The sequence below is a fragment of the Protopterus annectens genome, chromosome 11.part0 (assembly GCF_019279795.1).
Source record: "Protopterus annectens isolate FY-2018-M chromosome 11.part0, PAN1.0, whole genome shotgun sequence".
NCBI classification, from domain to species: domain Eukaryota; kingdom Metazoa; phylum Chordata; order Ceratodontiformes; family Protopteridae; genus Protopterus; species Protopterus annectens.
In genome coordinates, this window is record NC_056745.1 from 1,287,073,660 (window position 1) to 1,287,099,571 (window position 25,912).

Sequence of the window (25,912 nt, forward strand, 5' to 3'; positions counted from 1 at the left end):
ATTCACCTTTCAAGTTATGTCTCCCAAATTTCATTTGATGTATTTGTATCTCATGTGATGTTATTCTCCCGTGCCCACATCATCAGTTTAGTCAAGTTCTTTTACAATCATGCCCTGTCTGTAAACATGTAATCAGTTTACCAATTTTAAGTCATCTACTAATAAACTCTACAGCGTGTCAGGTGAAAAAGATAGATCTGCAAGATGCAATCTAATGGGCCTAGAATAGAGCCCTGTGGGGCACTCCGATTGTAACCCTGAATTTCACCTGGCCAATTGCTGTATGATATTTGCCATGTCAAGTTTTTAAGCCATGCAGCTATCCATCTTATCAAGAGTATATCAATGCCTAGTTGTTCTCATTTATTGATTTATTTATTATTTTATTTTATTTTACATTTGTTGACTGGGATTAGTTGGACTGAGCTTCGAAATAGCCCTTTTTCAGCGGAGGCCCAGGGAGAAAAGCTCCAGAAACATTATAGCAAGTAAAAACAATTACAGAGGCAATTACAGTGTATGCTGATATATGCAACATTATACAAGTTATAATTATTTTAAAAGCAAAACATCAGTAGTACAGGTAATTTGAGACAAATGGACAAAGACATATTTGTACTGCCTTCTAACATATTCTTACATGATCAGTGTTTTGTGTATGCTCTAGCAAATGCTCAAGTTAACTCATTACATCCGAGTGCTCCTCCAGGCGTCTTCTGCAGTAAACCCCTACTGCTCCTCTAGGCATCAAATATTGATTGTTCATATTTGCATTAATAATTCCAAAACCATGTTACATACAAGGTACCAGGATATTTTGTCTTGAAGCATATGTGATGGCAAAAAAAAACTGCATTGATAGTTGACCTCTCTCAATGAGTATTTTCTAGAACTGTAAGGTGATAATTTCATTTTTTAAAGGCTTAAGCCACACCCACTGCGAGTTAAAGGCACACACTCAAAAGAGCTGTACCGGAGGGAATGAGTTAAATCTATATATATATATATATATATATATATATATATATATATATATATATATTTCACTATTGCACAATTTGCCATTTGTAGCTGTTATCATATTGTTACAGAACACCATGATGCAGGTGGTAATAGATCTATTTTCAGCATATGCATGCAGATATATGGTTTCAAGTTCCATCCTTTCAAATTCTGATAATAATTTATCCAATGCAACCTTCTGCTTTTTTTGTTTCACAAAATGAAAGCAAATGTATGCATCTATATGATTCTGAGTTTGTCCTACTTACCTGTCCCTTAAAAACAGGTTTAACAAGTGCATGTCTCCAATCATGTGGAATCTCTCCATATTTATGCGACATAGTAAATAACAAATAAAATGCCACTGTAAGTTCATGCCAAAATGTTCTCAAGTAACTATTAATAATTCTGTCTTCTCCCTGTGCTTTGTTAGGATCCAGTTTCTATAGATCTTTTTCAATATATTATAATCTGATTTCAGTATCTGAGGTTACCTGGATGATACTAGGACAATTTATCACCCCTTTTGTGGACCAAAAACTGCTTTGTATATGACTTTGTAAATATATGTATAATCTGTTGTGTCTGATGATAAATTTTAGAATCTACACACAGTTTATCTTGTATATCTTTACTCCTAATACATCTTATCTATAAAAGGGTTTTAATCCTAACAAATCTTATGTATCTATAAAATGGTTTCCTATTATGCTCAATAGCTTAATATAAATGTTCTTGAAATTATTTTTGATCTTGTCTCAGATTTGTCTATCCAGCTTGTTTATTTAAGATTTCAAATTTATTGTTTGTCCTATTTTCCATTGCTTATATTTGTTGTCTCTTACCTTAATGAAGTATCTTGTTCTTATGGAAAATATCATCTTAACTTTGTTGGCCTAGATCCTAATGTTAAACATTTTTTTGTTTACTTTCAAACAATTTATTTTTCAAAACTTTCCACTTTCCTTCTGCAGTTTTTCCACTAAATGTATCACTACAATTATTTTTCATAGTGACCACTTTGTGTTGATATAGCCTGCTATTAATTTTCTGTTCATTGGTTTAGATTTCAGTTTGGCAGACTTATCTAGCAAGAAGTTAACCTTTATAATCCATTATCACTGCACATCAATGGTGGTAAAACTTAACATGAAGTAACAGTAATTTTTTGAGGAACACAGACAATGTCTAGTATGTTCTGTTCTCTTGTAGGCCTTTTTATAATCTGAAGCTATTGTTTTTCCTGAACACACATTGTAAATAATTCCCTTACTAATGTTGTTGAATCAATATTGTTCCAGTCTGTTTCTAGTAAATTTAAGTCCCCGGCCACTATTATTCCTCACTCCTGTGTTTCATGCAAGAAAAGTAGGAATTCTTCCAGGTCATCAGCACTTGTCCTTGTTGTCTATATACTCCAAAAATGGTTATATGGTCCAGGGTTGTCTTTATTGTCACAGATGCACAATCTACAATGTCAGTGTTATAACTGAACATGTAATAATAACAGATCCCATAACAATCTTTAATCTTTGTCCTAAAATCTCTACCTGATTTTTTTAGAATGTATTTTACAGTAGAAGCGTTTATACCCTGAAAAAAACTGGTTTCCAGTCATTGTTCTTTAACCATGTTTTACAAACAATAAACTTCAATCTTATGGGACTGTATCAAATTTTCCAGTAACAAAAAAAAACCTTCATCATTAATGCTCTAACATTAACAACCATCAGAGATGCATTAAATGCTGCTATCTACGGACTGTTAGATTTTCAACCTGGGAAAAATTCTGCTTTGTGTTTGTTAAATATTGCAAAATAGCTGCTGAAAAATTATTTTCCCTGATCATTCTTTTTTTAAATTTAAAGAGATTTTGTTAATTTTTCCCAATAACATGCATTAAATATTCAGTTATGATAGTAATATAATTATAATGAAAGAGTAATGCAACACCAAATAAAAGACAATCTGAACCTCTCTTCCCCGCTCTTGACAAATGCACACCATCCCATCTAAACATATGTGTGCCGAAAATTAAGCTTGGATGCTCTACTCATTTCAATTTTTTAAAACTGGACATTTTTTAGATGGAGGTATTTACCCAAAAAATCTTTTCATTTATGGTGACCTGACTCACCTTTCTATATGTCTTTTGTGAAAAATACGTCCTAACACTTGTACAAGCTATGCCATCTGAAAGGGCTCTAAGCTGTCTTTTAAGACTCAGAGAACCCTTGTAGATGAGATAATTTGTACCAGCATGAGTAAAAACAGATCCATACTTCATTGCATTAAAGTATTCTAAGGCCGTGCTCACGACTTCTATTTTTGCATCAAGCATAACATTATTTGTTATTGTCTTCTCTGCAAATGTTAAGTATCAGTCCCTTTAATAATTTAATCTCCAATTACAAGAATACCTTTTCTGACCAGATCTGAAGAATCTTCAGCTTCTAAATCTGTAATATCTGATCTATCACCATTAGTTTTATTATTCCGCTATTTTCATTGTTTACTATATTTGTAAGCATACAGTCGTCATCTAGCTGGCTTTGTACATCCACAGCTTGAACCATGTTGTCAGCTTCTGTCTTTCTCCTCTTTTTTCTCACAGCAATATTCTTCAGTCCTTCCATGTTCAGTTTTAATTTTTCCCTTTTCACCTGCCTCTTGCCTCCTTTTTCTTACTTCTCTTTTGGAAAAATTATGTTTTTTTTTGTGCAGACAGAAGGTTTTCTGGCAGACAAATGTCACCATTCCCTGCAATCTCTGTGTTACATAATAAATCAGTGTCCTTTTTATGTACTCTGTTTGCTTTATAGACATTAATCAGTTTCATTTTCTTCCTTGTTGTTTGTTGTAAACCTCTTCCTTTTTTTTTATTTTCTTGTATGTGCTCTGAATCGTCAGATCATTGAATATTTGTATCCAGAATCCCAGAATTGTCAGTGACATTATCTTATTTAATAGGGGATGAATTATCTTTACTGACAACATACACTTCCTTTCCTAAAAATGATCTATGTGCTCTTTGTCTAACAGTATTTATCTTATCAATCTAGTCATTAATATATGTAGCAAAAGTTCTCCAAGCTGTGCCAGTTTGCACAAGTGCAATCATCTCAAGTATGAACAGTGTCTGGCCTCACAAAGGGGTTTCCAGTGGGAGTGGGTATACACCATGGTTCAGCTCTGAGCTCAATGCTGTTCATACTGGTGATGGATAACATTAGCAAACAGGTCAGAGGGGACAGGTCAACAAAGTTGCTGTATGCACACAATGTGGCATTACAGGCAGACTGAGCTAGAACTTCAGCAAAGGATAAGAGAATGGAGTGCAAAACTGAAGACACATGGGATGAAACTATACACAGATAAAACAGTGGTAATGGCAGCAAACTGGGGAAATCAGAAGAAACTGATAATAGAGATAGAAGGAAAGATAGTGGAACAGGTAAACAACTTCATATATCTGGGAGGGGTGGTTGAAGAGAAGGGAAGTCTGAATGAAGAGTTCAAAGCTATTAGTATCAGAGGGGCTGCAGCCAACTAGCATAGAGTGTCAGGTGTAGTCTATGGCAGAAGAATGCCAAAGAAGATGAAAAGTAAGGTGTGTAAGACTGTGGTGTGACCGGTAGTACTGTATGGTACAGAAACCTGGGCAGTTAAGGCAGAACAGCTGAAAAAGCTAGAAGTGATGGAAATTAAGTGCTTGGGAAGGGTGATGGGATGCACACTGTGGGACAAACAAAAAAATGAGGACATAAGAGTAGAAGTCAAAGTAGCTCCAATTGCAGAAAAGATCAAAGAGAACAGATTACTGTGGTTTGGACACATATGTAGAATAGCAGATGACGATCTGGTGAGGAAAATTTGAGACAGACAGGAAGAAGGTAAGAGGAAGCGAGGACATCCAGCAAATAGGTAGATGGATTGTGTGAAAGAAGATCTGTGACAGTCAGGCATGAGTGTTGAAGAAGGCAGGAGTGTGGCACTGACTCGAGAGAGTTGGCGACAGTTAACACGATACCCTGACCCCATGTAAAAAAATGGGAAAAAGGGGGCAGATGATGATGATGATGATGATGATGAATCATCAGTAACCTAAAATGGTTAAGCAAAATCTATTCTTAGTTATTGTTATGCTGGTGAACATAAATGGATATAACTTTAAATTAAGTGCAATTCCATTTAGAGCCAGAGTGAAGAATAACAATTAAAAGGTGTTGTAGTTGGAATAATAGAATAGATTACACATGCTGGATGGACTTTGCCTCCTGTGATATTCAAATTATCAGCCAGCACAGCAAACATGAATACTTAACTCTGGAAGTCAATGACAAAACAACTTCTCTCACTGTGATAATTCTTGGGCCATGGGTTTAGAGATGTAGAATATGATCATCCTGGAGTTCAACAGTGTTAGACTGATACAAAGTGGTGCATATTATTTTTATAGGTTATAAGGGGATGAGATAGAAGTGAGGGTGATCTGAGCACTATTAATAGACAATGTATTTTTTTCTGGATGCCAAATAACTTTTTTAATTGCCAAATGGTCTAATATTTAAATATTTCCAGCCACATATTATAATGTCATTGATAAATTCACAGACTTTGTTTAATAATAATTTGTTTAATAAGAAGTTCCATATCATTATTCATTTTATTTAAAGTGCATAAGGTTTAAATTATTAGGACATTTAGTAAGTAGGGCAGTACCAGCTTGAATATCACACTGATAAGGATGGCGGAAGGGATTTGCATTTGTTAACATGAATGCCATTATACTTTGTTTTACAACTAAATAAACCACTCCCATACCTGATAACAGGTATACTAGTCAGAAAGTTTGGGATGAAATTATCATTCTGTTTATTTTTTTTTGTTTTGTTTGGATCACTTATCTGTGTGCTTAATAAAGGATTCTTAACTTGAAACAGGCTTTCTACCCTGCATGAATTACTTCTGAATACCTAATAGAGTTAATATTTCTGTATAATATTAATAATATTTCAAAATAAGTTTTTTTTATTTTTTGATTTAGGACATTTTTAAGTTCACTTGTTCTACTACTATTTTCTGATTTTTTTCTGCTTTTTAATATATAGTTATTAACTAGACATAAATTAATTGAAATACTTACACACAAAAGTTTCTTACTCTGTTTTCTTTTTTTAAGTTTCATTATTATAGACCAAATCAGTGAGTACTGGAAAATGCATAGACCCTAAGCAGCCTAGTTATATAAGGAGAGGATTCTTGTACTTTTTTGGCAGCCATACAAAAGTATAAGTGGATAAGAGGGACCCTATCTATGTTTTCCATTAAACAAAGCAGCGTTGGACCCCACTGGGGCTTAAGATCCTTGATTTACTTATTTTTCTTTTATTTTCTACTGTATCAGGGAATGCTGAGTAGAGGTTTTTTGTTTTCCACTCCATTAAATACTCTCTACAGTTCTGCAGAGCAATTGTAATGGCATTCTGTTAAAAAAATGCTCTTAGACGATCTCATAAATTGGAGCAAATAAAGCTGCAGTTTGATTATACGGAGCACACCAACAAAACACTGCTGTCAGTTCTGGACAGTAATAGAGTAAAAAGGAGAAAATACCCAAGGTGGGAGATGATGTGGATCTTTGGGAAGGGACAAACCTGCATTATTCAAACTACAGCAGATGAGGTATTTCCAGAGATGCTAGAGGACAAATACAAGCAGATCTAAAAATGTAGATAAATAGTAGAAAGGAAGGAGAAGAATGCAGCAAGCAGTGGTCAGAGATAGGAGTGTCCTGCCACAAACACATGGTCTGATGAAGATAAATCACCCCTAAGGAGAATGGTCAGAAGCCGCAGTTAAGTATGAAGGAGCTGTCAATGTAAATTGCTAGAGAAAATTACATTTAATAAGAAGATCATGTGGTTCTCTTTTCTTGCCATGCTTTTACCTCATTTAAGTATGAAAGGACAAGACTATATTTGAAGAACTCAGAATCTGAAGGTATAGATAAATGGCAGGCTACTAGAAGACTGATGACATTCCTTGATAAAGGGTTCATTTAGCTTATCAGAATGGGACATGAAATTCATAAGGTACAAACTTGAGAGTGGGCATGAAAGAAGAAGAGTGCTTTTCTTCTGTTGCTTTAGAAGGGTCGATACCCAAACCTCTAAAATTAATAAGGGAATTGTTATAAATGAGGCTTGAATGACTGTTACTTTTACATTGTTATATATTCCTGCGGTGTAGAGATGAGGGTGCTATGGACACTCTGGAGAATAAACGATGGACTAAGCACCTGACACAGTGCGGTGACATAGGTGATGGGACCATGAAATGTGCCAGCTATGGAGGATGCAGAAGCAAAAAAAAACTATGAAGAATTTAATTTACTCACTGTTGCAGTTGGGAAGATACTAATAGGAATGTTGATTGTAATCTGATAAGAGGAGGTAGAAGGAATACTTTTTTAAGTAAACTATGATTCAGATTTATTAACATAAGAAAATAGACAAACGATCATGCGACCATATGATTCTTAGCATATACATTTTTAAGTTTATAGGTTCATAGGTGTCTATTGGGCTAATGTCCATTAGGGCCCTTATAAGCCTAGCCATACAACCCAAATGAAACCCAGAATTTTGATTTAAATAGCGCTAATTTAATGACTGTCTCTGTCCATCTCAGACATCGGTGCTGGACCAGGGCTGAATTTCCAATTACTTATCCACTGGTCCATATTGCACTTAAATAGGGATAGGGAGGATCTCTACTTTACATGGATAGGGAGCCTTTTCCAGAGAATGAGAATTCTCTGAGGTAGATATATGTCTCTCCAACATGATCATCCTATTAATGACACAAGCAATGTTTAGGTATTTTAACCTAGTAGTTCTGATGCTGTTCATTTTGCAAAAGGTCCATAGGTTCATACATGTTTACTAGGCTAATGACCACAAGGACCTTTTTAAACCTAGTCATGAGTCCCAAATCTCTGACAGGTTCTGATACCCTTGATGAAAATAGGGTCCAGGGATACCTTGCATGCCAGGCAAAGATCACATCTCAGAAGTTTGCATGATACTGAGTGAAGAGACATGGCTTTGAGTTGATCAGTGTAGGACATTGTGTTTACTCCATGTATTATTCTTGTTAGGAACCTTTGTGAACATTCCAGTTGCTGAATGTGTCTGGTCAAGTATATACTGAAGGGGGCATTATACTCTTTGATGGGTCTGATGTGGCTGAGTATAGTAGTATGACGACTTTCTGGAGCTAGATGCCATGCCTTTTCTTATAAATTGAGCAAGATCGAAGGATTTTCTTTCTACCTTGGACACATGTGGGCAAAAGGCTAGGTTGCTACCTACATGACTTCCTAGATCACTGACTAGTGAATCAACTTTTAGGGGTGTTTTATTGGTGAACCAGTATGACAGGCTTCCCAGAAGGTACTACAATGCATTTTTTGTATTGAGTTTTAAGCCATGGCATTGACACCAATCACTTGTCAGTGTTAGCCTTTCCTGAAGGGTGTTCTCATTTTGAGCGGATTCAATGACTGCTCCCAGTTTGCAAACATCTGCAAATTTGGTTAGTCAGAGGCCTTTGGCATTGGCTTTGACATCTGAGAAGTAGATGCCAAAGAGGACTGGGCCTAACAAAGAAGCAAGTGGGACTCCACTTGTGACTGGTCTCTTTGTGGTGGTGGACAAAATTATTCTAACCTACTGGGTACTATTAGTGAGCCAGCTAGCTATCCAGCATGTCATAAAGCAGGATTATACCTAGTTCCATAAGTTGATTGACAATGCCCAAGAGGGGTATTGTATAAAATGTTATAGACAGATATAGGTGGGCATTTGACACCATTTCCCCTTCTCCATTGCTGTAGTGATCTTTTTCAAAGAAGTCCACAAGATTCATTAATCATGGCATTCCTTTGACAAACCCAAACTGGGATTGATGTAGTGTCTGAAAGTCTCCTATGTCTTTGTTGATAAATTCCATGATAATTCTTTCCATGGCTTTGCAAATAAGACAAATCAGACAAATGGGCCTTTTAGTTTCCAGGATGTGTTGAAGGTCCTCCTATATGAAGAGTGATGACTACTGCAGTCCTTCATTCACATGGCACAAAACCTATTTTATGTCTATAGTCAAAAAATGACTCCAGAGTTCCTGATAAATCATATTTTAGCCTGTTTAGGAGGCTTTCTGGGATGCTATTGGGGCCATTTGAGGCTGTGTTCTTGGCAATAGTAACTGCAGCCAGTACATGCACCCTAGTTATAGTCAGAGGAGTTATGTTTGAGGGTATTATTTTGGGCATGGTTGAGGGTAAGGGGGTAAAGCTGGAACTGAATTTTTATGGTAACACATCTTTATATCACCAGGATTGGTAAATGTGGCACTATTAACCACCAGTTCATCACATTGCTGTGTCCTGTCTTTGAGGTATCTGACATAGGTGAAAAAGGCCTTATGGTTATCTTTCACAAAAAAAGGCTATTTTAACCTCAAAGTTGACTTTGCTTGCATAATTAACCCTCCAAGTTGGCTGTTTAGTGTAATGAGATTTTTTTTATTTTTACAGGAATTGCCTTTCCGAATTTTTGCCATATTTTTCTCCTTTTATTGTATATCCTGTTTAATTTGGGATGCTACTTGGGTGGCTTGTTTCTGGAGCTAGTCCTGGACTTACTTCTGGCAGGTTTAGCAGCCACTATGCAGCTACTGACATGGTTGTACAGAGTTTGTGACAGCAATTCAGTGCAGGCTGATGTATTCTCGGGGTTTGGAGGGGCATTGAATTTTGACAAACCATCTCTTAATAAAAGGTAATTTGCACTAGAATAGTTCCTAACTGTTACATGTTTTAATGGGATTACAAAGTTGATTTTGATGTCAGAGGAGACAACTTTATGGTTAGACCCTACCAGGGAGGAAGAGATATTGGGAGTGGGGTGCAATGTTATCCCATATTTGTGAGCACATGGTCTGGTATGCTGGAGCCTCTAGTGAGCATATTCACTATTTGGTCGAGTGTTTATATTTATGAAGTCCAGGTATGATTCCCAGTCTATAGAGGGGTAATTAATGTCTCCCATAAATAGGGTATTAAATTGGATGGTAAGTTTCTCCAGTAGATCCAAGTATGCATTGTGAGCATCTTGGGACATAGTGAGTAACCTATAACTGGCTAGGAAATGGTACAAGATTTTGTCTATGGTGATCTGCATGTGAGATAACTCCAGCACTTGATCTTGTTTGATCACTCTAGAGGTATGCTTTTTATTGATGTATATTGAGACACCTCCACCTTTAGCCCTTGTCAATGAAGACACTGGTCTAAAAGTGTGGAAGATACTGAAACCTTGTGCAGCCAGCTACTCTCTGCCAATTTTAACCATGTCTCAGTGACTGCCCAGATGTCTATATTCTTGATTGTGTAGCATCAACACATTTAAATGTTTTTTCCACCTTTTTCAAGCACTTAGCAGTGATCACCTCCCAAACTGAGCAGGGTTGTGCATGATAACCCTGGCATAAACTTGTATCTACTCATACAATCATCAAAACTAGCCAAAGATAGCCAAAGTAGTACATTGCTTGACATGTAGTGGTAACATTCCATAGACTGGAAATATGTTGAATTAGGAACCTGTCCCTCCAGTGAGTCTTCTACTGTGAGACTTTGCACAGCCATCTGATTTTGCAAAGAAATTTGAGGCTAGATATGATTGGGTCTTTTGTGGCTTGAAATGTGAGATACAGATCACTTCAAAGCAACTGGTAGGGGATTGAGTATAGGGTCAGTTATGCCAATTTATTGGGATAGTTTAATGATTCAATGCCTTTACTTTTCTTGGTTAGAAATAACTGGGGCCTTTCCATTCAGTTATATCCTTAGTTTTCACCTATTCAAAGTAGCATTGTTCAATGGTGGGTCTGATAAAGGAAGAGACGAGTAGACTGGCACAATGACTTCATTGGATATTGTGGGCATAGAATCATAGGAATTTACTAGGCTATCAACCTGGAGGTCATTTCAAGTCTAGCTCATTCATCCAAATTAAGTACCATAGACATGCCAGTCAATACCTAGGATTGCATTTAATAGTGACTGCCCATATTCAGGAAGGTTTGAGCACTATCCCTGGTAAGAATTTTTGGTGCCCATCCACTCATCCAGGTTTCTCTTGAACAGTGTCATAGAGGTGTTCTGCTTCACATGAATTGGCAGCCTATTCCAAAGACAAGGCAATCTGTCCCTCCAGCATGTCCTGTTGAAGTCATAGGCCACATATTTAGGTCACTGGAATGGGTAGCTTTAGACCTGTTTAATTTACGGATATGCAGCAGTTCATTAGGTTTGGGTCTGAGATTACTCTGTAAGCCAGGCATAAGTCTCCCATAAGAAGTCTATATGATACAAAGTATAGTGACAGAGATTTTAGTCAGTCTGTGTACGACACATGCTGGAGTCCCTTGATCTTCTTCATTAAAACCTCTGAGGTCTCTCCAGTTGCTGCAGGTAATTTGTATGGTACACGATGAACGGGGAATTATACTCAATTATGGGCCGGACTGGTGCCAAATATAGAGGGGTTATAACCTCCTTTGCTCTCAAAGCGATGCCTTTACTAATCAAGTGTGGTATGTAGAAAGCCTGCCTTATTGCAGAAGACATGTGGTGGTTGAAGTTAAGGTCACATTCTACTTGTGATTCCAGATCCCATACCACTTAATGGGTACTTAGGGTAGTATTGTTGATTTGATAGTGTGAAGGGACATTATTTTTGCCGAAGGGGATGATGATGCATTTCTCTGCATTCAGTTTGAGACCGTGACTAAGACGCCAGTCGTAGTTGTGCGTAAGACCCTCCTGGAGTATACTGTGATCATTTAAGGATTCAGTAATTGCACCTAGCTTGCAGTCCTCTATAAACTTGGTCAGCCACAACCCCTTAGTTTTGGCCTGATCTTCTGAAAAGTATACACCAAACATTAGGGGCCTGGTATTGACCCCTGTGGCACCCCACTGGTGACAGGCCTAGTGGATGATGTGGAGTCACCCACTTTGATAGCGCGTGTTTGTTTTGTTTTTTTTGTTATTTTTTTGTTTTTTAAAACAGTTCTTATTAAGGTTTATAACAAAAGAAAATGTTTACAAAGATTCACAAAGAAATTGCATTTTAAGAGTGTGTTTGGTTTGTGAGCCAGATGTGAACCCATTTTACAATAAAGGGTTTACATACAAATTGTTAAGTTTATCGGTACTGCCTGAGTGTGAGATTGTGTCAAAAGCCTTTGCAAGTCAAGGTATGCCATGTGCACAGATTTGCCCTCATCAGTGGCCCTGATCACATTTTTAAAGAAATCTATCAAATTTAACAGGCAGGATCTGCACTTGACAAAGCCAAATTGGGCTGGATCCAGGTTTTCAAGGTTGCCTATGTCTTTATTTATGAGGTCCATAATGATACATTCCATGACCTTACAGATGAGGCTGATCAAGCTTATGGGTCTGTAAATTCCCTGGTCTGTTGCTAGGCCACATTTGTGGAGGGGTATAACTGTTGCTGTTTTCCATTCCACAGGAACACAGCCTGTGGTTAGGCTATGATTGAAGAGTTCTTAATGGTGATGCTAGCTCATGGTTTAGCTTGTTTAGAAAACAGCCTGGTATGCCATCTGGTCCCATACAGGCCGTGTGTTTTGCCTTGGACAAGGCTTTAATAACCTGCTCTTCAGATATGTAGGGATGGTGAGAATTTTGGGGAAAGGTTTGTCATATGTTTGGAGGGGATAAGGGAGTGAATTTTTCACCAAACCTCTCAGCTAGCAAGTTTGCCATCTCTGTGGGGCTAGTGTGTGTTATACCGTTAGTCACTAGTTCTACACATGCTTGGGTTCTAACTTTTAGGCTATGTGTGTAGCTGTAAAATGACTTATGGTTATCCTTGCCTGTGCTTGCTAGGTTTTTCTCAAAGGAGCCCTTAGAGGTTGCCTGTTGAGGCTGAGGAGGGTGCTTTTCCATTGTTGGGGCCTCACATTTGTTTTCTTGGACAGCAATGTTTTGCATTTTTTGTAAAGTTTGTTGATGCTGGATATCTACCATGGTGGCTTGTTTTCACTTGTGGCTCTGGCTTTGATTCTTTCTGGTACAGCTGAGTCTATACACTTATGCAAGTGATTGTACAGGGCTTCAGTGTAAGAACTGGTGTAGTTACCACTTTCAGCAGGGAGTGAGGCTTGGAATGCATTCATACTTTCACATAGGAGGGTATAATTTACCTTGGTGAGGTTTTTAGTCTAATTTCACCCTTTGTGTGTTCTGGTGTTAGTGCCAGCTCAAAGGTGACAGATTTGTGGTCAGATTTAACTAATTAGGGTCCTACAGTTGCAGCAGTGTATCTGTTTGACATATTAGTGAGGACCAGCTGTAGCATGTTTGTTGCTCTTGTCGGGGTATGAAAATTTTTTTCCAGGGCATTTCAGTTACCTAAGTCTAGGAACTTTTGCACTAGCGAGTTAGGGCTAGCATAGGTTTCCCATTTTATGGTGGGATAATTGAAATCCCCCATAACCACAGTGTTCAGAAATATTTGAATTGACTCCAATTTGGTCATGTAGGTTTTATTTGCACCATGACCCATGTAAAGGGGATCTATAACTGGTTATGACTTGAATGAGGGTCTTATCCACAGTAACCTGCACTTGGAGTAACTCCATGGAGTTGTCTAGTCTAGCTAGATGGGAAGTGAATTTATCTCTAATATAGATAGAAACAATGCCTTCTTTGTTTCTCACATGTTTGTTTTGTGGTCTGAAGGTGTGGAAGGCATTGTAGCCTTGCATGGCTGGGGTACTGTCTGAGCCCTTAAACCAGGTTTCTGTGACTGCACAGACATCTACATCTTCTAGTGACAGAAGTACTTTCAGGGTGTGCACTTTTTGTTTTAAGATCCTAGCATTTAGCAGCATGACCATTATTTTGTTATGGCTGGCAAATTTCAGTCTGTAAGTTTGTTTTCGAGAGCTTGCCTAAAAAAGGCACTATGAGGGAGGCAAGAGCTTTTGCCAGCAGCTGAAAGCCTAGTGCTGCCAGGTGCAAACCATCTCTGACAGAGTAGCAAAGTTTGTTGACCATGGCTTCCCAGCCAGAAAAAAGTGCATCCCCTTTGATTGACACCAAAAACTAAGTCAATTACTGAAATCAATCATTTTTCTTGTTTATGCTGTGGCATCATTCTAAGTGAGGGTAGTATGCTGCTCAAGGCTAGGAACTCACCTGCCTAGGACACATACTCAGAGAGTGCAATCATGTGTCTCTTCATATAATCCAGTGAGGTACATCTCAGGTCATTCACTCCAACATGAACTATGATAGAGTCATAATGATAATTGTTGCTGAGACACTGGAGTGCATGCGTGATCTGACAAATCCTGGCACCAGACAGGCATTTGACTGTTACTTTCTCCTTGTTCAACCTGGTGAGTGGGACATCCATGTGTCCCACAATGGAGTCTCCAATGATAAGAAAATTTGGGTTTTGAGTGTTATGCCTTACAGGTTTGGTAGATGAGACACTGGTGTTACTATGTGTCATGGGTGCTGTGGGAACTGTGTTAGTTGTAGCAGTCTTGTGTTTTGGAGACTTCTGGTGTTTTGTTAAGTTTTTTGGGAGAACCTCCATGTATGTTGATTTTTTGTGTTTGATGCGTACTATGTGTATGAGTAGTGGTATTATGTGCATGAGTATTGATGGGTGAGTTAACAACCTCTTCGGTGTTACTGTTGGGAGTGCAAGAGAGCATGGCTTCAAGATTACTGGCATAGCTACATCTCTCTCACTCTGAGAGTGAGTTATTAGTAGAGGGTTGTCAGTCTACATGAGACAATTGCTGCCACACTGCCTAAAGAGACCCAAGTCAACAAGGTTGGCAGGGGAAGCAAGGGTAGTCCAACTGTCTATGCTGCTAGGTTGAAGAAGTGTTATCACAAAGGGAGGCTTTTCAGGACTGATTAAGGATGAGCTCAGTAGATGGATATTTCTGCGGGGGGGGTTTGCTGGTGGTTTAATAGGTTACAGGTCAATAATGGTAATACTATGACCATAAAAGTACTGAGGATGAGAGCTACACTAATGTGTGACAGCTGTATCTAAGGGAAACGTTAAATTTATCTGTCCCACTAGGGTGCACAATTGCACGGCAGTGTGCAGTACTGCACGAGGCACAATCAAGCAGAAACCTGCTCAAACACAGGGCTTAAATACAAAAAGCTGAAAACTTGAAAAAAAACTTTAAAAAGGTTCAAAAAGACCATGAGGATGCTTACTCCAAGCCCTAGACCAGCCACCCTTCACCAGACAGGTCCAATCAGCACACTTTTCTCATTAGAGTGCAGAAGGGCCCTTTCCAATCAAAGATGGCCTGGAAAATGAGCTCAGAACAAACAGGCACTACAAACAGACCCAGATGCAGCAAACCTGTATCTGAACTATGCTACAGCTACTAGCTACTCTAGTTTCAGTGGGAAACACTAAAGAATGTTTCACACATTAGAAAAATAACAGTGAAATACTAAAAAAAAACATTTTTAAGCAGCAGAATAACAGCAAGGAGACTCTAAACAATCCCCAGGATTTACTAATCTTCCGTGCAGGACTAGTCTAGTCCTGCACAGAAGTGGCCGCTTAGGAGGAGGGCGGCAGCTCGCCATGCATATTAATGAAGGTGCACTGCCCGACCTCCTAGGCATACACGGAGTGTGTATGAGTGCAGGGGGCATGTCTGAGAGCAGAGCTTTCAGAATAAACACTCCCCTGCATAGTAGAACAGCAGAAAGTGGAAATAAATGAGTGAGGCCGCTCATAGGTGTCGTTATATCCCCACCAACGGTCTCCCTTGTGTACAACAGCAACAGTACATATAAATAAACTGAAGAAAACCTGTTATATTTTTCTTAAATCCAAGTACAGCTAACCGTAGGTGCACAGGTGTGCCTATCGCTTAGCTATGGTTAAAGCAGCTGAAAAGGCTGAAGTGGATAACAAGGAAGATATATGTAAATGAAGCAGCACAGCAATAGTGTAGTGGGAAGGGCATCTACCTAATGAGCAGGCATTCCCGGTTTGAGTCCCACTGCAGCACATACCATTCTCTATGTGAAATCTGTATATGAACAATTTGTATTCATGTATTTGCTGTATAACCTACTAAATAACATTTAAATGTAAACTGGAGTACTGCATTAAATACACATATGAAGTGGCAGTGTCATAATGAATAAGGCACTAGTAAGCAGGTTTAAGCACAAATAAGAAGTAGTAAGCATATATAAGCACTAGTAAGCGTGTTTAAGTACGCTTGCGCAGGGGGTAAGCATTACCTACACAGATTAAGCAAAGTAGAAGCTAACTGAATGTTAGAAACTGTAACGGGAGGTTAGCAGTGCTTAGCTCTACGCAAACCCGCGCACATCAGCGTACAACTGCTTTAAAGTGCCTTAATCACTATGTACCGAATGACCCATGTTCTGCCCAGCAACAAAATAAACAGCTTCTGCAAGGCTCAAACTCAGAACTCTGTACACTGTTGTCACAGTAGTTAACCGCTAAGCCATCATAGCAATACAAATGAATGCGGTATCAGCAAACTAATCCTCAGCAGAGAAAAATCAAGCCAAACATGTGAACTGAATCTGTGTACAGTGTAATGTTGTATAACCTGTTACATAACATAAATATGTGAACTGGAGTATTGCAGTAAGCATAGATGTGAGGTGTATTGTAATAAAGTGTTGAAGTCCCCAGGACCCCATAAAGTGTATGTACACATGAATCATGGATACTAGACACATATATAACCTGTAATGAATAATAAATGACTGCCAAAAGTCAAATATAATGCTAATTAAATATTAAGCAATGCTAACCGCTGCACAGCTCAATGTAGTAAGTGCAAGCAATGTTCAGGGCAGCTAATTCAATCTGCCGAGCGGTATACTTCTTTAAGCAGTGCCAACCTTAGGTAAGCAGGTGTGCCCATAGCTTAGCCTATTCAAAACCAGCCAATCACAGAAAAGTGTGGGAAATTGGCCATATTTAAACCCCGCAGGTGGGAAAATTACCCATAACTGGTTGTAGCTTCCTACTGCAGGCAGATTGGCTGGAGTGGGTGAAGGCACTTGATGTAGAGTGCAGCACTGGGGCATCCAGGAGTCAAAAATCATGGTATGGCTCCTGGTAAAACACCATGAGGAGAGACTACTGTAGGGCCAGTACCAGGGCTTGCAGTATAAAATGGAGGCCTGGGACAGTCTCACCCATGACCTCACCAGTGCCACTGGTATCTCCCCGACTGGTGAGCAGGTCAGACACCACCATGCTGACCTGAAGCAGTGGAGGGGGGATGTACTGGGACAGTGGATCCAGAAATATTGGCAAATGCCTAATGCCCCAGTACTAAGTACTCATTCTACTAAGCAGCTAATAATTGCCTAGCTTGTGTATACTATGGATAGGTGCTGCTAAATATCACTGTATTTCTCTGACAGCTGCAGATGAGCGGGCTGCACGCCAGCAAGCCTATGATGCTAGGCTGCAAAGGCTGCATCACGAGGCAGGTTAGTAATTATTCTGCATGTACTGTCTTAACAAATAAATATAAGAGCCTGAGAAAGTTTTGTACCAGTAGAAATAAATGTGCAATATTCTGTGAATAAAGGTATAACCCATGGAGTGCTTCTGTTTACTGTTCTTTCATATGTTGTTGAACTGTTGCATACTATAAATAGTACTGTTGTATTAAGCAGTGTTACCCACACTGTGGTATGCAGATAAAATGTGTATGAAGGTCTGTATAACAATGTTGGAAGTGCCAAGAGGTCAGTCATATTGTACAACTGAGGGAGACTTAAACAGAAAACATTAGAAAGCTTCACATCAATTCCCTGATAGCGCCGTGTACTGTGATGTTAACTGTAAGTTTTTTTGTCACACACAGCAGGGGTTTGAATCCTGGGAGTGCTAGTAAGTTGTATGCATAAGCACACACAACTGTACAGATTTTCTTACAATGTTCAGATAGAAAGCTGTATGCATAATTACTCCCAACAACTGTACAGAATTTGATAGAAAGTTCAAATAGAAAGTTGTATCCATATTCAAACCCCTGTTCCAATCTGTCCAGCATGTCCAGTTAAATGGCCCACATCACCAGCCTGGTACCCTTGTTCCCCTGTAAAATCAGTGTGATGATCCAAGAAATGAAGGCAGCCATTAATGACATATAACTGATAGTCAGACATGTGCATAGTCAGAGAATGCATATGAACACAAACCTGTCATTCCAGCATCTCAGCCAAAGTGTATGAGAGCAATTCTCAACATAAGTTGCACTAACACCTGCATCTTGTCATGCCTGCATGTAAGACACAGGTCACGTATATAATAATCTATAAACATACCATTGTACAATATAATTCCGTTGGGTAGTGTAATAATACATGTAAGGGACAGATCACTGCAGTGACCGAGAATGTAGTGAAAACTACAAGGATATATTAGTTGTTAATTGAACTCTCTCTCACTCCTACCATATGTGCAAAAATAACTCAATGACACACCTCAATCGGTATCTGTACACTCCAAACTTGTGTTGGGACATATGTCCTATCAGTTTATAAATAGTTACATTTGTTTCTATGCATGTGACATGTTAAAATACTCCCATATTGGTGGCCTGTTGCCATCAATGAAACCTGCATGCTGTTGTAATGACCATTGTTGTTCCATATATGCATGTGTTCTGCTTGCTCTGCAACTGATTTAAATCTGGTGTTTTTGATTAATGGGTATACCTATGCATGCTGTTATAACTAATACTGAACGCTGTTAACTATTACTAACCCATATCTTCCTGTAAACTGCAACACCATAGCTCGTATGGGAAGGCCAGTCCCAGCGGACCCATCTGTCCCACCTCAGCTGGCCATGGTACTGGGCACCAGCACATCTGCAGCCCAGCCTGGGACCTCCTCCTCTGTAGGCCCTGCACCACCTTTGGGTGGAACGGCTGCAGGTGATGGGGCTTAGCACCCCCTGAGAGCAGGGGCAGAGAGGAACCAGTCACCTGTCATCAGGTCTGGGCCATGATGTGTAGAGAGATCAAAAGGGCTTTTTGAGACCAGCTATGGCAGCTTGAGGGCTGAGTGGTGCAATTAGAGGGTGAGACTGCCCCTCCTACATAGCCCCCAGCATGGCCACCTTTGGGCCCATGAAGGTGCAGTGGAGACTTCCCATGGGTGGGGACCTCAGTCCCGCTGTTTCCATTTGGGGGCTTACGGGCTTGCGACTTCCAAAAACCCCTCCCCATCCAAGGTGTTTACCACCATATGTGTCATATACTGCCCTGTATGCATCTTGTTTGTCTTGTCTGTTAACCAACCAAACCTACCTCCCCAAATATACCTACTACCCCTCCCCAACATCCCACTCTCACCTGAAAAAAAAGGGCAAGTTGTTCCCACAAAATAATCTCGCCTCATACATAGCTGTCCATTTCGCACATGTGTCCACTGGACACATGCAATCTGGTCTAATTGGCATCACAATGAATTGATGTTGTCCTCACCCCTCTACCAGGGGTTTGAGTGTCCAAATCTACCTCCAAATTCAGTGTATATGCACAGCTGTTGCTGCAGAAAAATGGGCAGCTGTGGACCTTCCCTACACCCTTCCTGCACATGCCTTGCTATTTTCCCCACTATCTTTCCCTCTTTGTGCTCCTTTTTCACCACTTTCCTAGCAACCCTTTTTTCTTTTCTTTTAAAAAAATTAGCATGAGGATAAGTGGCAGTATGCACTTTTAAGCAGCAGTAAGTGGGTTTTAGCCTGTTTGTGCAGGGGTAAGCACTGCCTACACAAGTTAAGCAATATGCCAGCTGAGTGTAAGATACTATAACCAGAAGTTAGCAGTGCTTACCTCCACGCAAACCCACTTACAACTGCTTTAAAATGCCTTAATCACTCAGTATCCAACCGCCGGTGTTCTGCCCAGCAACAAAATAAACAGCTTCTGCAAGGCTTGAACCAAGCACCATGCACACCATAGTCAAAGTGATTTACCACCAAGCCATGACAGATACAAAGAAAGTCGATGTTGTCAGAAACACGTCATCCAGTCCAGTCATGCAACAGTACAGAAAATGTATACCAACATCTAGATGTATGTGTGTAGCTATATTAATATCTAAACCGATACAACATAGCTATATATGCATGTGTATGTGTATATATATATATATATATATATATATATATATATATATATATATATATATATCTACAACTATATACATATATAGCAATATATATGCACATATATACATGCAAATGCCTAAATCGACACATATATGTGTCTACACCTATATGTCTACATATACACAGCACGTTACATATGTGTATGCAGATATATATCTATGTGGGTATATACGGACATAGTTTTATATATATATATATATATATATATATATATATATATATATATATATATATATATATATATATATATATATATATATATATATATATATATATATATATGTATATATACAGGTATTTATGGCCATACATCTGTAGATAGCAATGGCAGATTAACAAACACACATATGTCCACATGCACAGTTAATGGGGTTGTGAGGCCCCACACACTATACGTCTTGTATGAATTGGCATCCCCCCCACAGCCAAACACATCCACCCTGCAATACACTGCCAAGTGTTGCAGATTCCATAACCAGGAGCTGACATAACATGGCCACAAGATGTTAACAGTAAGCCATCCCACCTGTATGATGTCAGGCTGGTATTGTTAACATATCATGCAGTACAGTCTGCCTCCCATAGGAAATGTAATATGTGGAAGCCATCAACATCCCCAGGATACAGATACACAGACACAGATATGCAGATACAGATGTACATATATGTATATATATATATATATATATATATATATATATATATATATATATATATATATATATATATATATTTATAGATAGATATAGATATACACATACACAAGCAAATATATGTAGAGTAAGATACATATGTAGAAGGTGCACACTATATGGAACAGCCACTATGCCTACAGTTAACACCTGAACAATTGGACACTGTATGGGCCACCCATACATATGTCAATCATTGCCTGCAACATATACCCATAGAGAGGTCATAGGAAAGACACCACACACAGGTTTGCAGAAATGGAAAATCTTTAATTGTGTACTATTACAGTTCTATATGCCATGTCATATAGCTGTGCAGACACTGACAATGATATAAACAGAGTACTGCAAATGTGAAACAATTACACTAATACAGTAGTCTGTAAAGGTTCACAACTGTTGCTGTCCAGGTCAAGCCCTTCAAATTATACAATAGTGAAGATAGACTGGGCCACAGGATACCAAACAATCAACAGTATGTAATGCAGGTGTATAGTTCAGCAGTCTCTATCTACACTCCGTACAAACTCAGTAAGTGGTAAAGACGTTATGTGATCAAATGGTTTGTAACTGTTACATAAGACATAACTGACACCATCACGAGCACACCAACAAACAGAACATTTTGTGTGGCAGGAGGCAGTAGGCTTGAATTAGCCCAATTCATGCAAGTAATGTAAATATAGGTGAAATATATGGTACTGTACATCCAGATATCTTACGGCAGCTCACCCCTGATACCCCCACATTTTGTAACAACCTAGGTCATTTATGGTGCTCCCCACAGACTCAATAATACAGGGCCATATACAACTGTTGCATACACTGGCATCTGGAGTGCATAAGGGCACACATGTATTGTGTAGGTGACACCCACACATATATGGCCCCAGCCCCACTGTATGTGTGGGGGATACAACAGCAGTGGACTGATGGCAGCAATGGCAGTGTGATATACTCAAAGCCCACTACATAACAACCCCCGACAGATAGCATATGTGAAAAGTTTGGTATGTAGGTGGGGGACAGAGGCTGGAACACAGGCACATATGTGGAAAACTGTTGCCATACACTAAGCAAGTTGCTGGTGTTACAGGATAGTCTGCAACATACCTGTAGTCAGAGAATTGAGGTTAGAAAATTAAATGGATGTAGCCATGTACTGATAGCACTCAACACACACACTACCAGTGTAATATCTGACACAGGACCTGTGTGGTGGACAGACAAAACACGATAAGCATACCTCTGTCCAGCAAGAGGATAGGCCTACAGTTGTGAGCTATGCAGAGAGACTGCATTCCAATGTAAATTAGTAAGAAAACACACACACACACACACACACACACACACACACACACACACACACACACACACACACACACACACACACACACACCATGTAACACCAATCCTATACAAAGCATAACACAACTCTACTCATAGTCTGTCTGTTGTTCCTGATCCTCCTACAAATATGTGTCTGCCCTGAGTGTGCCAGTTCTCCTGTAAGAGGTATTGCTACCTGCTGTCTGTAACTCTGATGCCCACACACAGGAAGGATATCCATCACACAGAAAATGTAAAGGGACCACGCCCACATGATGTAGGGATTTATAGTGGGTGGTTGCCATGACAGTGGCAATTCGAAGTACTATACATGTGTAATCATGTATATACATATATATATATATATATATATATATATATATATATATATATATATATATACATATATATATATATATATATATATATATATATATATATATATATATATATATATATAGCTATCTGAATAAGTATATGTACATATATTTCTACCATATGTCCTGGAAAGGAGTGTAGCCCTACCCCAGCCCCTATAGTTCCAAAGTCATAGTGCAAGGGGATGTCAGGTATGTATAGCAGGTATATTAATAGACTATTGCTACTGTCATTGGGAGGATTGTCTTCACAGACATGGTGTGTGTGGGAGGTCACATCTGCTTATAACAAGTGTGCCATTAGCTACGGACAGACATCCTAAGGACATCATTGTAAAGTACCGCTGCTAGCATGTAATGCCCCTGTGGACTGCAGCAGAGATATTGGCCAATATATGTGGAAATTCTGACATACCCTGTACAGTCGAGAGGTATACACATAAGCCCTTAGTGCACAACATGTGTACCATGCCTGACAATATGGATGTAGACAACCATGTAGATGGGTATAACACATAACAACTGGTATAAATTTGCCACCATAGGTTAAGCATTCACACACTCCTGTCTGGCCTGACACATAGTGACCGCTGGTACAGGTGTGCCATGGCCACATACTACCCACAAGATATTGACATACATCTTTACAGCGTCCCACTGCTCTATCTGACATACATGACTTGTAAGGGTGGACCGGTAGCAGTACATCTGGTAAGTATCTGCACATGACATCTCACTGGGTAAGTACACCATGCTGCTAGGCATGTTACAATGCATTGTGCAGGCAACAGGCAGACTGGCTCAACACTGGCCTACATCTCCTATGGGGGAATGCACTTTTACCTGCATATATAGCAGGCTCAACAGGCAAGTCACAGCACAGGGTAAGATACACCTGTGTGAAAGTGCATAACCACAACCAATGTGAACACAGCCACAGCCACATATGGTAAGCTAGCATAATATTACAGTATATGGCCTATCTGTTCTACCCCATCCTCATATGTGCCCCTCACAGACTGAACCTACATATACTCGGCTGCTACACAGTTTGGTCTGATGGCTGTCTGTGGTATGGGGCATGTGTATGTATGGCCCTACAAACATGTATGCCAATACGGTACCATACAGTGGGGCAGCATGTAACATCAGATAGGAGGGGAACTAGAACAATGACATCTACCACAGTCTGTACACAGGCTACAGTACATATTAACAATACACACAATGTCGACATTCACCATAAGTACACAGACCTCAGTACTGTACAAACATCCACAGAATGTCCAGGTTATGTCATGAAATATAACCCCTACTGTACATGACATGTGTAGCAGTCTGATATATCACCGGCTTGTTATCAGATATGATGACACTAATTATGGTGTACAGCACATATGCACCACTTCCTGCATGACATATGTACACAGACTGACAGAGGTGTGGCTGGGAGCACATACACAGAGCCAATATTGACATGTTGCTGTGATAACCTCATACATTTACTGTTGTAACCGGGTTTGTTGCAACATATGTCCTATGACGGATATGAAGTCAGTAACTGTCACAGCCTTCACATCTACAGACTGCAATACTCACACTACCTTCTGCAGTCCACAGATAGATGCTCCATGGGTAACATATGAAACCAAAGGCACAACACTGCCCAGTCTTCAGATGACCCTGCAGATGGGGATTTCTCATAAACATGGAACTGACATGGCAGGTATTGAGACATGTACGACAGCCATATCCAGACAAGCACTGTGAAACCAACATGACTCCAAACGCAGTATAGTAGCACTTACAGTCTCTAGTCAGGTCCAGCACTTCCCCCTCCTGTTTGATGCCCTCTTTCCACAGTGCATGTTGTTAGAGGTAAATCCCCAAATCCATCTGAGATGCTGTTTGCCAAACAACAGATCTAGTTCCTGCTCACAGTGAATGAAAAGGGCCAACACCACCATCATGTTCCTAGATATTGGAGTGTGTTTCCATGCAGTTGGCTATGGGAATGTTACCACAGCTGTTCCACATGCAATCAGCTAGGGGAGGGCTGCAATTCGTGCAGAGGCCATCAGCTGATCATGAGCATCACTTACAATATACATGCTGCTGCCTAAGCAAAGCAGGTGTGGCTCTCCACATCCACCAGAGAGGGAGTGGGAGAGGCAGAAAGAGTCAAATACATGTCAGGGAGGGGTGGGAGAGTAAAACTGAAGCATGTTTGTGTCACACATCTACCAGCACAGGGTATTAAACCCCCAACAACTATGTAGTACTGTCACAGTTTGATGCAGTTATGGGATGTGCCACATGGGTTACCTGCAGTGGAGCACTCAGAACATATATGTGATGGTGAGTGACATCTGCAACAGGGATACGGTGGCTATATGGTAGGTGACGTACACATGCCTGTCCACATGAACGGCGCCAGCGTCAACACAGCCACACTCTCACAGGGATGCACACACATTTACACACTTGGCAGGGCAGGAGTACAATTCATCAGTAGTGGGATTGCCACAACACATCACTGTGCAGGTATCACATGCACCACATAGGTCATATGGAGGTTGTATGAGCAAAGATTATGGGGAGGTGTCAAACATCAGACAGCATGCTTCAGTATGCCCATGGGGGTTGCAGTGAATGTGGATGTGGACATATGCACCATACAATGCACACATAAACACACAGGGTGCCAGTATTGATATGCATGGGTGCATGTCTGCACGGGTGTGTTGTGGTCGACTGTGCCAGCAGGCTATACAAGGGTAGATGATGGGTATAACTTGGTATCAGGCCACATGACAATGGTCTGCATTGTGGCTCAGGGCTGTAGTTTCTTCATTTGCCCACACAGGTGGGTATTGTATCCCCCATCCAGTCATCTGGGTGACTATTGTGTGTGGCGGATGCTGTGCTTGCCATGTATGTGTTCCTTAGTCCATGACATGGATGATTTCTAGGATGCACACACCATCCACATGCATGTACAGTGGCATGTGGAACTGTACCTGGTGTGTTGGCCCATGTTGCGAACACAGATTATCATCAGATGTGCCAGTCTTGCCCAACTGTGGCAGGGACTGGTAATTTGCAGCAGGTTTACACTGCACCTACATTGATAGCATGCTAACAGCATTCCCTGGTGTCAGTACCATCTGCC